The following is a 13,940-nucleotide window of genomic DNA, read 5'->3' as shown; positions in this document are numbered from 1 at the left end:
AAAAGACAAATGATATGTTTTTAAATATAGTAGTAAACCCCCCAAATAAATGAAACTGCAATCTTTGAGAGGTCACTGAGCAATAGGTTCAGTTCCAATAGACTCCGTATTAGTGACTCAAAAATGCCTACATAGCCAATTGAACTGTCACTTCATGCCCGTATTAGTGACTCAAAAATGCGTACATAGCCAATTGAACTGTCACTTCATGCTGAGATACAGAGATGGAGACCACTGGCTATTTCTGGTGAATATTGACTTGCGGTCCAGATCTGTGTTCCCTTCCGAGCAATTCCATGTGTTTATGATGTGATGTTGAGCAAACCATCTTATCTCTTTAGCTTAAGATCCCCCATCTATAAAATGAGGACCATGGTTATCCTTTGTGAAATGTCCTGAAATCCTTGGATGAAGTTATGCCATACAGCAGAAAAATCACCAACATTGTGCATTTGCAAAGCTTCTAAGAGCCTCAGAATACTGTCCTGAAAGTATACAGAAATAAGTAATATAAGGAATAAAAGGAAATATAAGGAATATAAACAGTATGGGAGTATAAGGAGTGTTCTAGTTAGATAAAGCTGTCTGAAGAGGCTGCATTTCCAGTTCATGGGCAATTTGCCTTTATTTTTTTTACCTTTCATTTTTGGCCCAGACCATACGAAACTCAAAAATGACTAATATTTGCTGCAAACTGGAAGTTCCAGGTGAAAAGAAAAATCAGAAATACCATGGAAGGATGTTTTCCAAAACTCATTATATTCCCAAGTGAGTCCTGCATTGTAGACAGTACCTGCCTCAGATAGGGGTATGGAGGAAAAGAGAATTACTCTTGCAGGATGCCTGAAAAGGACCAGACACACCTTGTATATTTAAATTATTGTTCCTTTTCTTTTTTTTTTTTTAATACTAATCCTTAGCCAAAATTCAGGGTTCTGTATTTCTTTTATGTTCGGAAGAGAAATTACAAATAAGAGAAGTGGATGTCTTTGACACAACTCCACTTGTTTACAAATAATGTACAAAATCTTATTTCCTTGAACAAGGCAGCAATCAACAAGCTGGAGACAGCTTCTCAGAAGGGGGTCTGGAGTGGCAAGCAGCCAGCACTCAACTCAGCAAGCTCCCAGGAGTTTTTCCCAGCACCATCCTCCCCGTGCTTATTCATGCCACAGCTTATGCTTGGCTATACCACCTCTCTCTCAGGTATGCTGGTCTCCCTGCATTGCTTTCAGGGCAGCAAGCGTTGCACCCCTGAGATCTGTGTCAAAGCCTCCGCCCCTGGAAGCAGCACTGAACTGAAAGAATCCAATAGTTTCAGAGAACAGCTGAAAAATGCTCTCAGTGCAATCTGAGAGCTCAAAAAGCAGAAGATAAATAAACAGAATGCCAAATGTACTTTCTTATCCTAGAAAAATATCATTAATTTGAAGACTGTGACTTTGGGCCCAGCTGCTGTCTTGAACATCTGAAATTGATGATTTTCAGAATCAGACTCTGTTAGCTAATAATTCAGTACACTTTTGCCACATAGACAGGCTGATGTGGGCAGGATGGGGCTGGGTGATGAATAATTTAACACAAAGATGCTATATAGATGCCAACAGCATCTCTGCTTTGCACAGCACACCACTATCAGATTCCATCTCCTTGCCAATCCTGTCACAAGCTGAAAGTCCTCTGTTGCCGTAAGAAGTGGAAGTCCCTTTTTTTACTCCCAAAGGACAATTTGATCATGTATCACAGGTTGCACACCAGGAAACATGCATGCACTCAGTATAAATAGAAAGTAATTAACAAGTAGTATGTGTGTAATTTCTAGCAGCAAAGAATCTGGTACCAGTCAGGAAGGATGAACTAGAAAAAATGGAAATATCTTTTTCGTTATCTGATTTGTGGTCATTCCTTGATTTCTCCAAGTGAGCTTGTGAATTTAGGGGATAGTTAACAATCTATTATTAGATTAGAAGTAGATAAACAAGATTCTTTCTCTCTTTTCTATAGTATAGACCTATATCCTATAGGAAAGAGAAGCCCAGGTTAGAGAACCTTTAAGAATGCCATAAGCACCAGCAATTCTAATCCATACAGAATTTATGGAGTATTATGCCAGGCACATGATCAAAAGAGGACAGAGAGTGAAGGTATGTTCGGTCTTTGGAAACACCGAGAATGGCTGAAGTTGCTTGAAAAACTGAGCTTTTTTCTTTGTTCCTTCATCTCTGATGAGGGAGAGTACTCCTGTCAAGTACTGAGTTTAAATTTAGATTGCAATGTTGTTCACTACTCTATTACAGAAATCAAATAGATGTAAGGTCCAGGTCTGTAAATCCTCTGGAGTGAAACAGAAAAAATGAAGTTACAGAATGAAGACCAGTTAATGGGAGTGTATGCATGGATGGCCTGTAGGGGTTTCTCATTAACTGCTCTGTTGATTTATATTGTTGTCATCACAATCTTTTTGTATTATGTTTCATTATATTCAAAGAATATTATTAGAATTAGATTGAAATTTGTCTTCATGGGAGGCATTACCCTCGCTGAAGGACAAGCATGATACTCCTGAACAGCCTGTAATACAATTTGCCAGCTCACACAGCCAGCTCAGGTCCACTGTACCCTCATCACCATGCACAGAGCCAGCCCAAGAATTTGGGGAAAGGTTAACAAGGTGATTTCAAAACACCCATATCTGCACTAAGCCTTCAGTCAAAAAGCAAACAACTACCTTTGTGTAGGGCTGAGGAAGGAAAAATCCCAGTGCCTCCCTGCCTGGAGCTCCCTGGTTCGAGGAGGATTGAAACCAGCTGCTTTTGCTGGGGTTCATGCTTACGCTGCCAACAGCAGCCTGGAGGAGGCATGCCCAGAGGGAAGTGTGCATGCATTCCAATTAATCGCAGTTTTCATGTAAGACTGTAAAAACAAAGACCAATTAATCATCATTTCACTTTGTCAAGAAGGTAAATATTGTTACCCTCATCTTACATACAAGAAAAACAAATCATAAAACTATCGCAAAAAGAGCTGGGGCCAGTGCCAGGACTGTGAAACAGGAATCCAAACTCTCAAGTGTGCTGACTTTCACCCTGCTTCTCTCAAAGAACAAAACTGATTTCCTGTGGGGTCAGGAGCTCGGGTCTTGAGCTGGCTCCTCCATAGCGGAGGGTAGCAGACAATCTGACCTGATGTCCCACGGACTATCCTGGTGAGCATGACCCTGCAGAATCACACTCTTTGCCAGGTGCATGTTGCACTTTGTAGCTGTTGGCCTTTTTTAAATTGTTTTTTGTTTGTTACAAGTGTTGAGGGGTTGAGTGTTGGGGGTTTGCAGACCAAGGCCACATGGATGCTCTGCGAAGGTTTCTAGATAAAACAGCTCTTCTCTCTGTCTGTGGGAGTCTGCTTTTGACTATTCAAGCCCCTTTAGCCCTGCAGCCCCCATGGAGTAGTTCTAGGGGGTTGTGGTGGCTTCTACAAAACCAAAGTACCAGGCACCAAAAACGCAGCGACAAGCTTTGAAGACCAGCTAGTGTTTCATCTCCATTTCATTTTCAACATTTTGTATGTGTGCCTACAGACATAGCTGCAGATTAGAAATTTATCACTAAGAAATAAAACACAGAAATAGCCTTTCCTTAAATTCAGAGGCATCACAGTAGGTTCTTCATTGGTCTCATGGTGACTCTGTCCCTTCCAAAGGGAAGGCGGACCAATAGAAACTTATTCCCATTATTATAAAATAATTTATCCTACACATGTATCTAGCTGTACTCATTGCTTGTAGGCCCACTAGACTGCCTGTCTTGAAATAGGCGAGCAGGTTTTGTTCTGCTTACAGCACCTCCCTGTTGTAACAGAACAAAGAAAAAAAACATATAAAAAAAGAAAATAAAAATAAACAGTAAACCTAGCAGGAACAACAAGATGCTTGGCCAAACCCTGTTCTCTGTGGGGGATGAAAATTGATTTACCCTGCTAACGCATCAGTAATTCTCTGTGCTACAAAAGAACTGTCAGGTTCAGCTCATTTGCTCCCTTGAGTTCAGTGCTGAAAGCCGCTAGCCTCATACTCGGAAGGGGATCCTTTAATCAAAAAAGCTTAGCTCTTTAGTATCATAGGTAGCTGATATCGTCCTCCCATTGTACCTGTTGAGTGTGATTGACTGTAGCGATGTGACAGCGATGTGCTGGCAGCGGAATTTAGCCTCAGTTTGACAGGACAAGGCAAACACAGATTTTGGCACTCATATTTGGAGAAGACTAATATCAAGGAGTAGATCTCTCTGGGTATTACTAGTTCAAAGGCAAGACTCTACTAAGCCAGTGTCAAGAGACAAGCCTCAAGGAAGGCATTGAATTAGGACTCTGGGAGAAAAGAAAAAGGTTCAGAGGCCAACATTACTGTCTCAGTAGCAGTAACAAAAGGTCACCCTAAGAGGAGTTCTGAGGTTACATGCATCACTGAATATTTCAGCTATACAGGAAAACAAATGTGGGATGGAGCAAGGCCACGTGAGGAAGAAACAAGGATCTGAACCCAGCTCAGGGAGTCCGTCTCCAGACAGACCCAACACAAGCAAAAGGGGTGTTCACGTACACAAGGATGGAGGGGACAGACTTTGTGCTTGTGGCTGCCAATCTGAAGGAGCAAAGAAAGGACTTCGTCACTTCAGTGGGTTTCAGCTGGTTAAGGGAGGCAACTAGCTTTGCCCTTTTCTTTCTGGAAGGTGAAAGAACACCCTGTCCTGTATTAAAAAAAAAAGCAAAACAGAAAAATTTCCACACTGGACAATTCTTATCCCACCTGTGCAAATACCTTTGTAGGTATTGGCAATGAATCTCGAAGGTCCACCTGCTTCCAGCCAACACACCAACACCTCCTGATTCAGTCTCCTATGCTCTTACTTTATGCCCCCTCATTTTACCAGGTCGTAGAAAGGCAGGAGGAGGGAGAAATCCATGGGATTTACTTTAATCCCTGAATGCAGCTTTGGATCTGCTTTGTATGGTGTCTGATCCACCCCCTTGTCTGTATAAACAATACCCCATGCTGAACAGGCAATTCTACACTGCTCATGGAGAAGAAAAAGGAGAGAAAAAAGGGTAGGGAGAAACAGAGAGTAGTACTGTATAGTCTAGGTAAGCATAATATAATAGAGGCAGTGTTTGCATTTATGCCAAAAAATTTCTACCAGTGTTCCTGGCTTTTTTACTAAAAGTTGCTTGGCAGAGAGTAATTTTACAGACTCTAACACGCTTAGCTGTAGGATAGAGCAAAAGCTTGGGAAATACCTTTTCAATACAAAATAATACATATTGTAGTATGAACCTGGCTTTCTACATGCCTAGGATTTAAATGTAAATCTCTGCCAAATATAGGAGTTTTTAAGAGCATTAATCATATAGCTTTTTTTACAGTATGTGAACTGATTTTAAGCCATTGAGGAGTATTAATATCTTGCAGGGAGAGTTCCAGGTTAGCAGATTGCAGTTTGCAGCACTGCTAAAACATATAAATCACTTTGGCTACAGTGAAATGTGATGATTTGAAACCATCAGGTCTGGAAATGGAAAGAAGACATGTTCTTGAAAGACTCAAAACACCTTGAATATGCTAAGCCCAGTCCTACAGCTCTAATTGAGACATATTCAGCGAACATCAAAGTTAAAGCTGCAAGATCAAACACTTTCTACTGGAAAACTTCCAGTAAAACTTACCCTTTCTAACTCTGCATATATTTAGAGATACTGGGCCTAACTGTATAGCAGTTGCACCTTGTGTAATCACCTGCTGTTGTGCAAACTGAGTATAAAACACCTTTTCTGATCTAATAATAATTGTACATCATTTTGCCATCTTTGTGAGGTGCAAAGTCATGCAGAATGAATGCTTTGTTTTGTAAGGAGAAAGAAGTTGGAGTGACAATTTTCTTGCTTCCACAAGATTGCCAGGCTGTAATAAGCAGAAAAAGATGGCAAAATGAAAGGCACCCACAAAATTGTGGAAGTTACATTAAATGGAAGTGGAAAAAATGAAAGCACAGCAGATTCACTCATACTAGCGACATCAGCTGGAAAGTAGGCAAACATTATCATCTTTACTAACTTGTCCTCTAACCTCGCTCACAGGCAGCCCTGAGGACTGGAGGGAAAACACAGCTTGCATCTAGTTTACGTATTATTTATGCTAGACCTGCACTGTGTGAGACCTAGTAATGTGCTGATAAGAAATTATAAGAAAGAAAACCCTTAAATGGATTTCAGGAAAAAATGGTTGTCAATTGGTGATGCTCAGCCACTCATTTCTAAAAGCCATTGTTTATCCACTGAGAAAAGAACAAAAAACACTTCTAAACATACAAAATTTGCCCTCTTCTCAACAAGTTTCCTGGCTTTTGCCATGTCTTAATTCAGCAGTAAAGATGATATGAGAGAGCAAACTGGACTTGCATGTGCAGGTTGTGAGGAGTTATATGTTTAGCTTAATATTTGCTAATGTAGAAGATACCTGACCTTTCAGTAGGAAATTGGTTATACCTCTGCCTTGTAGCAAGCCCTTGCAAGTTCGAAAGGGGTGACAAATGTTCTTCAGTGGAAGTCAATCCAAGCTTGGACGACAAATAGCATTTTTCAGGTTGCCATGGTCCTTCTGCCATTTGCATTAGCCAAGATCCTGCCAAAATAACTGAGCATGAACCTTCCCAAGGGCTGGGCCCATGCATATGCCAGCGCAGGAGGGCAGAGTGTCCTACCAGGAACAACAACTGTATGGATCCAGAACAAGCCCCTGCTTCTTCATCTTCCTCACATGTGACTCCCCAAGAAGAAAGCGTTCCTATCAGCTTGGGAACATAAAGGAAAAGAAAGAGCTCCATGCAATGCCTTATCAGTGGCACAGTCACTAATAAAGTACCTGTCTTCTTTACACAGGCCACAATTTTTGCAGAACTTGTAGGAACTTAATGTCTCCAAGACCTCTACTGCTCTGTCAGATTTGGTTGAAATCAGTTAGTGCATCCAAAATGTGTAACGGACAAATTGAGAGAGAGAGGAAATCATATGTTCCATTTCCTCATGAAATATATATACATTAAATATGCATCCGTGTGTGTGTGTATGTGTATGTGTGTGCGCATGTGTATGAGTATATATGTATATCTATATGTATATATGCACATACACATATCACTTAAATAGTATGCTTTAGACTGAGGTTAAACACTGTACGGTTATAAATGACACCTTCCATGCAGCCTTAATTCAGTTCTTTGTGTATGTGCAATGGGAGATAACCTTTAATTAAATGTTCTCTCTCTTTTTCTTTTTCACAGCGATCTTGTCATACGGTGAGACCAGCAATAAAAAAATGAAGCAAGATTTAGAGGTAATGAGGCTCCTTGCTTCATTTGCTCCACCCTATAGGAAATGAAACTTCTGCAAAGAACAGGGGGAGGAGATTGCAAGGGAAAGCATGACTTTTGAGATAAAACAAGTGAATATTACAAAATAAAATTCAGTCCTGTCCCTGCCTCCGCTGCACGCTTCCTCCCTGATCATAACCACAGTTCCCTCGTTCTATTCCACTGACAGTGAATCCACAATTTAGAAATGACAGTATGGAAAAAAAGTATGAGGGTCAATATAACACAGGCTACTATTAGAGTATTTGGCAGCTGTGAAAGAACAGAAAAGACAGAGTCTTTGTAAGAATAGGAAGGTAAAAAACAGGACACAACACCCAGTAGGATTATGTACCTATTAATATCCTAACTCTATGAGATAAGATATAGTTCTTCCTTAATAGAAAATTTGCAGTTAGCAAAATTCCCCTTGGGATATTTTTTAAGCTCCACTTTAGTGTATGGAACACCCAAGTTTTCTGACAGACCAGTTATTCTACTTGAAAATAACAACAGAAAGTACTTCCCCAATTTTTCTTCCTATAACCATGGGTAAGTAAGTTAAATGACTTCAGTGTAGAGGTGAGTCAAGTAGTAGTTTAGCAGTTTATTAGAAGAAATAAACCAAAGATACAAAAGCATCTCTTACATGGATTTTTTTAAAAACTTTTTACTTTATTTGGGAAATAAACTCTGACAGGAAAAGTGTATTTGAAAAGCTACTAAATGAAAATTTAGATGATACTAATATTTATGCCATTACCTCACCAAAGCAAATGGTCTAGTCAGGACTAGGTTAGCTGTGCACAGAGTGATAGACATCCAAAGTTTTGGTACCTATTCTGAAGAGTTTCCACTGAAAAGCCCTGGTGCTACCTGGAAAAACACAGGGGTGAGCTCTTTGATCAGCTACTTTTAAAAGAGCTTATTTTAGGATTTATAGGCTGAGTCCAAGGTGATCTTGTGTACCTGCTTTGCAAAGATAGAGACATTTTGCAGTATAAAAGGTAAAGGTTTGCTCGTTGGGGTTTTGGTGGTGCAAAAGAGCAAGAGGGATGGAATTCTGTTTAATTTAAAGGTCTATTCTAGAGAGAGACACTAAACCAGAAAAATAGAGGAGACATGCCTATAGACCAGACTGTACAGAGATGCAAATTCACACTTTGCTTCCTCCAACCAGGGCAAACATACTCAATCTTTTGGCCCTGAAGAGCCACATATCCAAGTGATAGGTGGTGGAGAGGCAACAGGCACCTGCCTCATACTGCAGACAGCCCAGAGAGGAGGACTGCTGTGGGCATTTCATACCCATGGGAAAGGACAAAGTCCCACCTTGCAGCTGTGGGCAGGGCTGAGCTGAGCACATAGCAGGACCTCAGCTTTGCTCAAACACTTCGACCTCTCCTTGGAGATCTTCACCTTCCCACAGCCTCAGGCTATCCAGCAACCACCATGCCAGTACAACTGCACTAGAAATTTAAACCAGAAACACATCTCCTACTGAGTGTTTATTAAAGCCTGAATAGAAATAAAAGGCTCTCTCACAAGCCAAGTGTATTTAGAATTTCATTTAGCGTCTGATCTATGGGCTTGGTACTGTCTAATCACTGGTACAGTGCCACTAACTACTGTCAGTCATGATGCCACAGGATCATGAGGTTATGCCTGAATGGCTTACAGACTGCGTGGGCTGAGGATGGGAACACTCGTAAATAGTGAGTGCTGTGATGATATCTGTAATTTTTACACTGATTGTCCCCTCTATATCCACGGCTATACACATAGCTTTATGCATGCAAACTGGCCCATAGATTCCTGAGCACCTGCAAAGATAAAGGTCCTATGAAATGCAGCAAAATCCTTACAAATTTGATGGAAAATATGTTTTTCTTATGGTCTCACCTTAATTATAGTTAGTTATAACTATAGCATTTTTAATAAAAAACTTTCCCTCATACTGTAGACAGTGGCTTGAAAATATGACCCATTCACAGCCCAAAAAAGAAAAGCAAAGAAAAAGGGCCTCAAGCATTCTTCACTAAAGAACTTTCCAAAACCTCATCTTTACATCAACCTCTCAATATTTTTGCAGCCTGACTCATAAAATGCTGAGTGTGTGTGGGAGAGGTAGAGTGGGAGTGAAGGCATGGCACTGCTGTTTTAAAAATGATTATAAATAGATAAAGTACCAGCTGTCTGCATCTTGCCCTCAAGACATCATTAACTGGCCAAGATTATAGCCTTCATCCATAGCTAATAAGGCAAAGATGATTAGTTTTGTTTCTTAAATTTAACAGACTGTCATAAGACTTGACAGCTATATACACAGCTTGCAAGGTACAGCTAAAGTCAGTACTTTTCTAGACAGTTTCAGTGATGTTTCTTTTTTCATTTAAAATGGAGATGATCAATATAACAATTTTTAAATAAATTGGTATTATTACTAGCACTCTGGATTATAAGAAAACAAGAATTCACAATATCATTTGCTTTGCACTGTTTATACCGTTTACTTCCTCTTGCTGCTGTTGAAATAAATTGGTTTCATTTTCATTTCTGGAGAAGTGCAGGGCCCATTTCACTCGTGGCTTTCACGCAGCAGCACATCCTGACAACACTCAGGCTGCCGACCTTAGAGAGGAACATTTAACATTTAAATCCAAATATAAAGCCTGCTGTCTTTGGCTGTTTTTAAAATGTAACAGAAGCCTGTTGAGTCCAGGTCTAAACGCAGCAATGATAATGGGACTGTGGTATTGTCATTTTTTTAACCCCTCATTTTCTAGTCAGCATGTCGTTATGGTTTTAGAACTAGATGTGTTCAGCAATGTCAACAGAGATGTAAAGACCCTTATTAGGGCACACATCTCTGTATGGGGTCCCAAGTATGATTAGAAACTCATTTTCTCGCTACGCGAGGTTTTTGACAGGCAACCAAGCTGACGTGCTGCAAACTGTCACATGTGTTTATAGGGAACAAAACAATTCTGAGACGTTCCCCTGCTGCAGTTCCCAGTTATCTAGCTGGCTGTCTGGGCTCGTTTAAACGTAATACAATATAAACATAACTACATAAAGTGCATGTTGTTTTATATAATATAAAGCAAGGTATGGGTGAGGGGATGCCGTTCTTGGCTCTGCTGTAGCTTGAGCAAATCGCTGAACTTTCATGTTACCAATGCAGAAATACAGACCAGTTTCCCAAGGAGCCTGAGGCACGCTGTTTTATGAAGGGACTTCTCTTTGCCTGCCAGCATGTTTCGCAGGGCTTCGGGTGCCATGCAGGAGGTAAGCGTGTGGGGCCTCGGTGGCAGACTGCGCATCAGCCGCTCCAGCACTCCCAGTGCTGCCACGCGTTACCACCAAGCCAGAACAATTTGCCAATATAATAAAAGTCCTCTTGGTGGCCCCTTATGAAGAAAATTACAGACTTTTCTGTACAGGGTTGAGATCCACAAAGTGTCCATGCTTCCCAGCACAGACCTTGAGGGAATTTAGACATGAATATGTGCCGATCCCCAGTGGACATAAGTCTGAGATGGGAGCTTTGATGTTCAGCACAGCCAAGATGGCAAAGCCTCTGGGTATATAGAGGATCACACGATTTTAAGTTCCCCCCCCCAAATTTTTTAGTTACGACTTAGATACCTGTAGACTTGGAGTTGCCTCGGTAGTTTAGAATCAAGCTACTCATGTAGTAGCAGGAGTTCACATCAGTAAATTGCATACTTGAATTTAGGTATCTAAATGCCAACAAAGCTACCTGCAATGCATTTATTTCTATGCTTGGATCTTCTGTCTTCTATCTGCTGCTACACAGTGCTGAACTCTTGCTGGGCAGTGTTGAGTGTCTTTAACTGCTCTTGCCTTAATGTCTTTTTTTTTTCCCAAGAAAACTGAAAGCGAATTTCCAAGAAAATCATACTGTGCTCCAAAATACAACTTTTATAAAGGAAGCTTTTTATAACATAAGCTATGGAGACAGACTATGGCCTCTTGACTAATATAAAGACCTGGCACTTACATACAACTTTCACCAAAGCTTCATACAAGGCCTAATTCTGCAAGGTATAAACTCTCAGTTCTTCCAAAGTGATCTTTTGTGGCATTTAGTAGACTTACAAAAGACTGCTAAACACAGCTCACTACATTCCTATCCAAACACGTCATTCACTGAGTATTTCCTCACTGGGAAAATTGTCAGGTTGTGGGTACATGTTGTATCAACATGGATGCATTAAATGCATACATAAATATATGGTACATACTATTGTTTTCTCTGGAGAAACAGCTTTAAGGACAGCAAAGTGGCCTCATGACTTTCTGTGTCACTCAAACTGCCCTGTTTGTGCCAGAATAAGCTCCAAAAAGGAGCAAGGGCATGAACATGATGCTGCTATATTTGTGAAAATGCTGTGCTGGAAAATGTTCAGGTCCGAATCTAAGCACTTCATTGAAAGAAGTTTGACCTGGATTTCATCTGACGAGATACTGGAGCGTGTCTGTAGATCACACTACTCCCTCCCCAGGTACCAGCCTGGTATTTAACCTCTCAGAATCACTTAGGTGCTCTGGCAGAGATAAGTGTAATCTGCGATGACATCTATGGTACACCATAAGATACTGCTTCTTCTGGAGCTTTAGTCAAAATACCTGCCAGGAGACTAGCTTCAGCTGCTTAAATATGCATCTATATTGTGTTTGTGACTAAAGTTGTACTCAGAATGGTAGAACTAAACTGAACTGCCACCCTCAGGAAAACTTTATTAGAACAACTCCACAAAAGTAGTTTATGTAACCAGATCTTAAATACACTGGCTTTCTAAAAAAATGCTGCTATGCAGTTCTCCTTAACTAACCCATACTTTCTTTTTTTAAAGGAGTGCTTAGAAATATTGAAATATAGACTCTTTGAAATCATTGCTCTGGAGCTTCTCTTCAATCTGCTGTTGATTTTATTTGAGAATGTCATTTCAGATCAAAATGTTGGAGATATCTTGCCTTTAAAATCAAATCTTCAGAAGATCTAAGTCGGTATGGTGTTTGTTCATTGAGCAAAGGCAGAGCTTTGTTTTTCAGTGTCACCTGTTGTATCAATAGTTTTGACTTGATCCTGTCTACACCTATTTGATAGCACTTGGTAACTGTTTGGTCCTCTCCTTTTTTTGTGACGCGTAATAGCATGCATGAAAGGGGGCAGGTGCATTATCACAAGCTTAATGGCCTATTTCCTAAAAAAAACTTGACTGGTCTGTAGGGAAGCAGAGAAAAACAGAGTATTTTTGGCATATACCATTGTCATTTGGGGTGCAAAACAAAGCATGTCATACTGACTTTTGTACTGAAAGGTATTCAGGCTTAAATATGCTGTTGGGTCATCAAACTCATATTCTTTAACCTAGCCAGATCACCTGTTGTTCCAAACAGCTGCCAGAGCACTGAAACATATTTGTGTCCTAGGAGTTCATTTTCCTTCAAATTGCTTTGTTCGTATGTAGTTCTACCCTTTGCAACTCTGTTCAGAATGGATTGCCTTCTTATGCTCCATCAGATAAAGATGCATTACAGAGCAGAAGTCCCACATTTGCTTGGGAAGGACATGAATACTTTTGTAAAAGTTACTTTGTCAGCTTCCAAAAGAAATGCATAAGTTGGGAGGGGGATTGGTTGGTTATGTTTTAAGTCCTTGAAACTATGAACGCTGTCACCCAATTATCAGACAGAGGATTTTTAGGCAATACCAAGCGTGAATTATGCTGCACTGTGCAGACCAAACCCTCAGGACTGGTCTTTTACACTAGGTGGGGATGATTTAAAGATATTGATAATTTTTTGCAATGTTTTGACATGGAGCCATAAGACCAATCCTGTGGCATTCCTTTCATGCTGCATTGGCTTAACAAAGGCTCTGCAACTGCTTAAACTTGCTTGACAGCCACTTTATGCTGCTGGAGTAGAAGAGAATCTCAGCCTGTCTCTGAAAGATTCAGCAGTTTTTAAGTAAAACTGCTCAGTATCAGCTGCAATATAATCAGCATGTGAGAATTTCTTGCCATTCTTAATTTTTTTTCTTTTATTCAAGCATTTTTTGTGATAAAGAATCTAAGTAAAGACAAACAGCTTTACACACATACAAATCGCAAAAGTGGCATTGCTGTCACCAAGAGAAATCCCTTGAAGCAGAAGGAACACCTCCAGGAAAGCTTTGGAGGGGAGGTGGGAAATGAGCAAAAACAACATGCACTTTCAAAATTCACTCCAATGGGGAAGAGGCATGGGAAAGATAATACTACATACATTTGAGTCCTTCATTTGCTCAAGTTCCACTTCACAGCTTAGTCAAAATGGCCTTGGAAAGTGCATTTATATTCAGTCACTGGATTTTGCATGGAAGCAGCTGAGGTGAGGTGGGTGCACACACTCCACCCCATCCATTACTCTAACAGTCCCTGCTGAAGACATACAGTGGTAACATTTAAACTGCACCAGCTAGATGGGGCTCATCAAGCCTTGTTTCTGGGTTCCACCATGCTCCAAGAT

Source organism: Dromaius novaehollandiae, chromosome 3, assembly GCF_036370855.1.
Source record: "Dromaius novaehollandiae isolate bDroNov1 chromosome 3, bDroNov1.hap1, whole genome shotgun sequence".
NCBI classification, from domain to species: domain Eukaryota; kingdom Metazoa; phylum Chordata; class Aves; order Casuariiformes; family Dromaiidae; genus Dromaius; species Dromaius novaehollandiae.
This window is presented reverse-complemented; position numbering follows the sequence as displayed.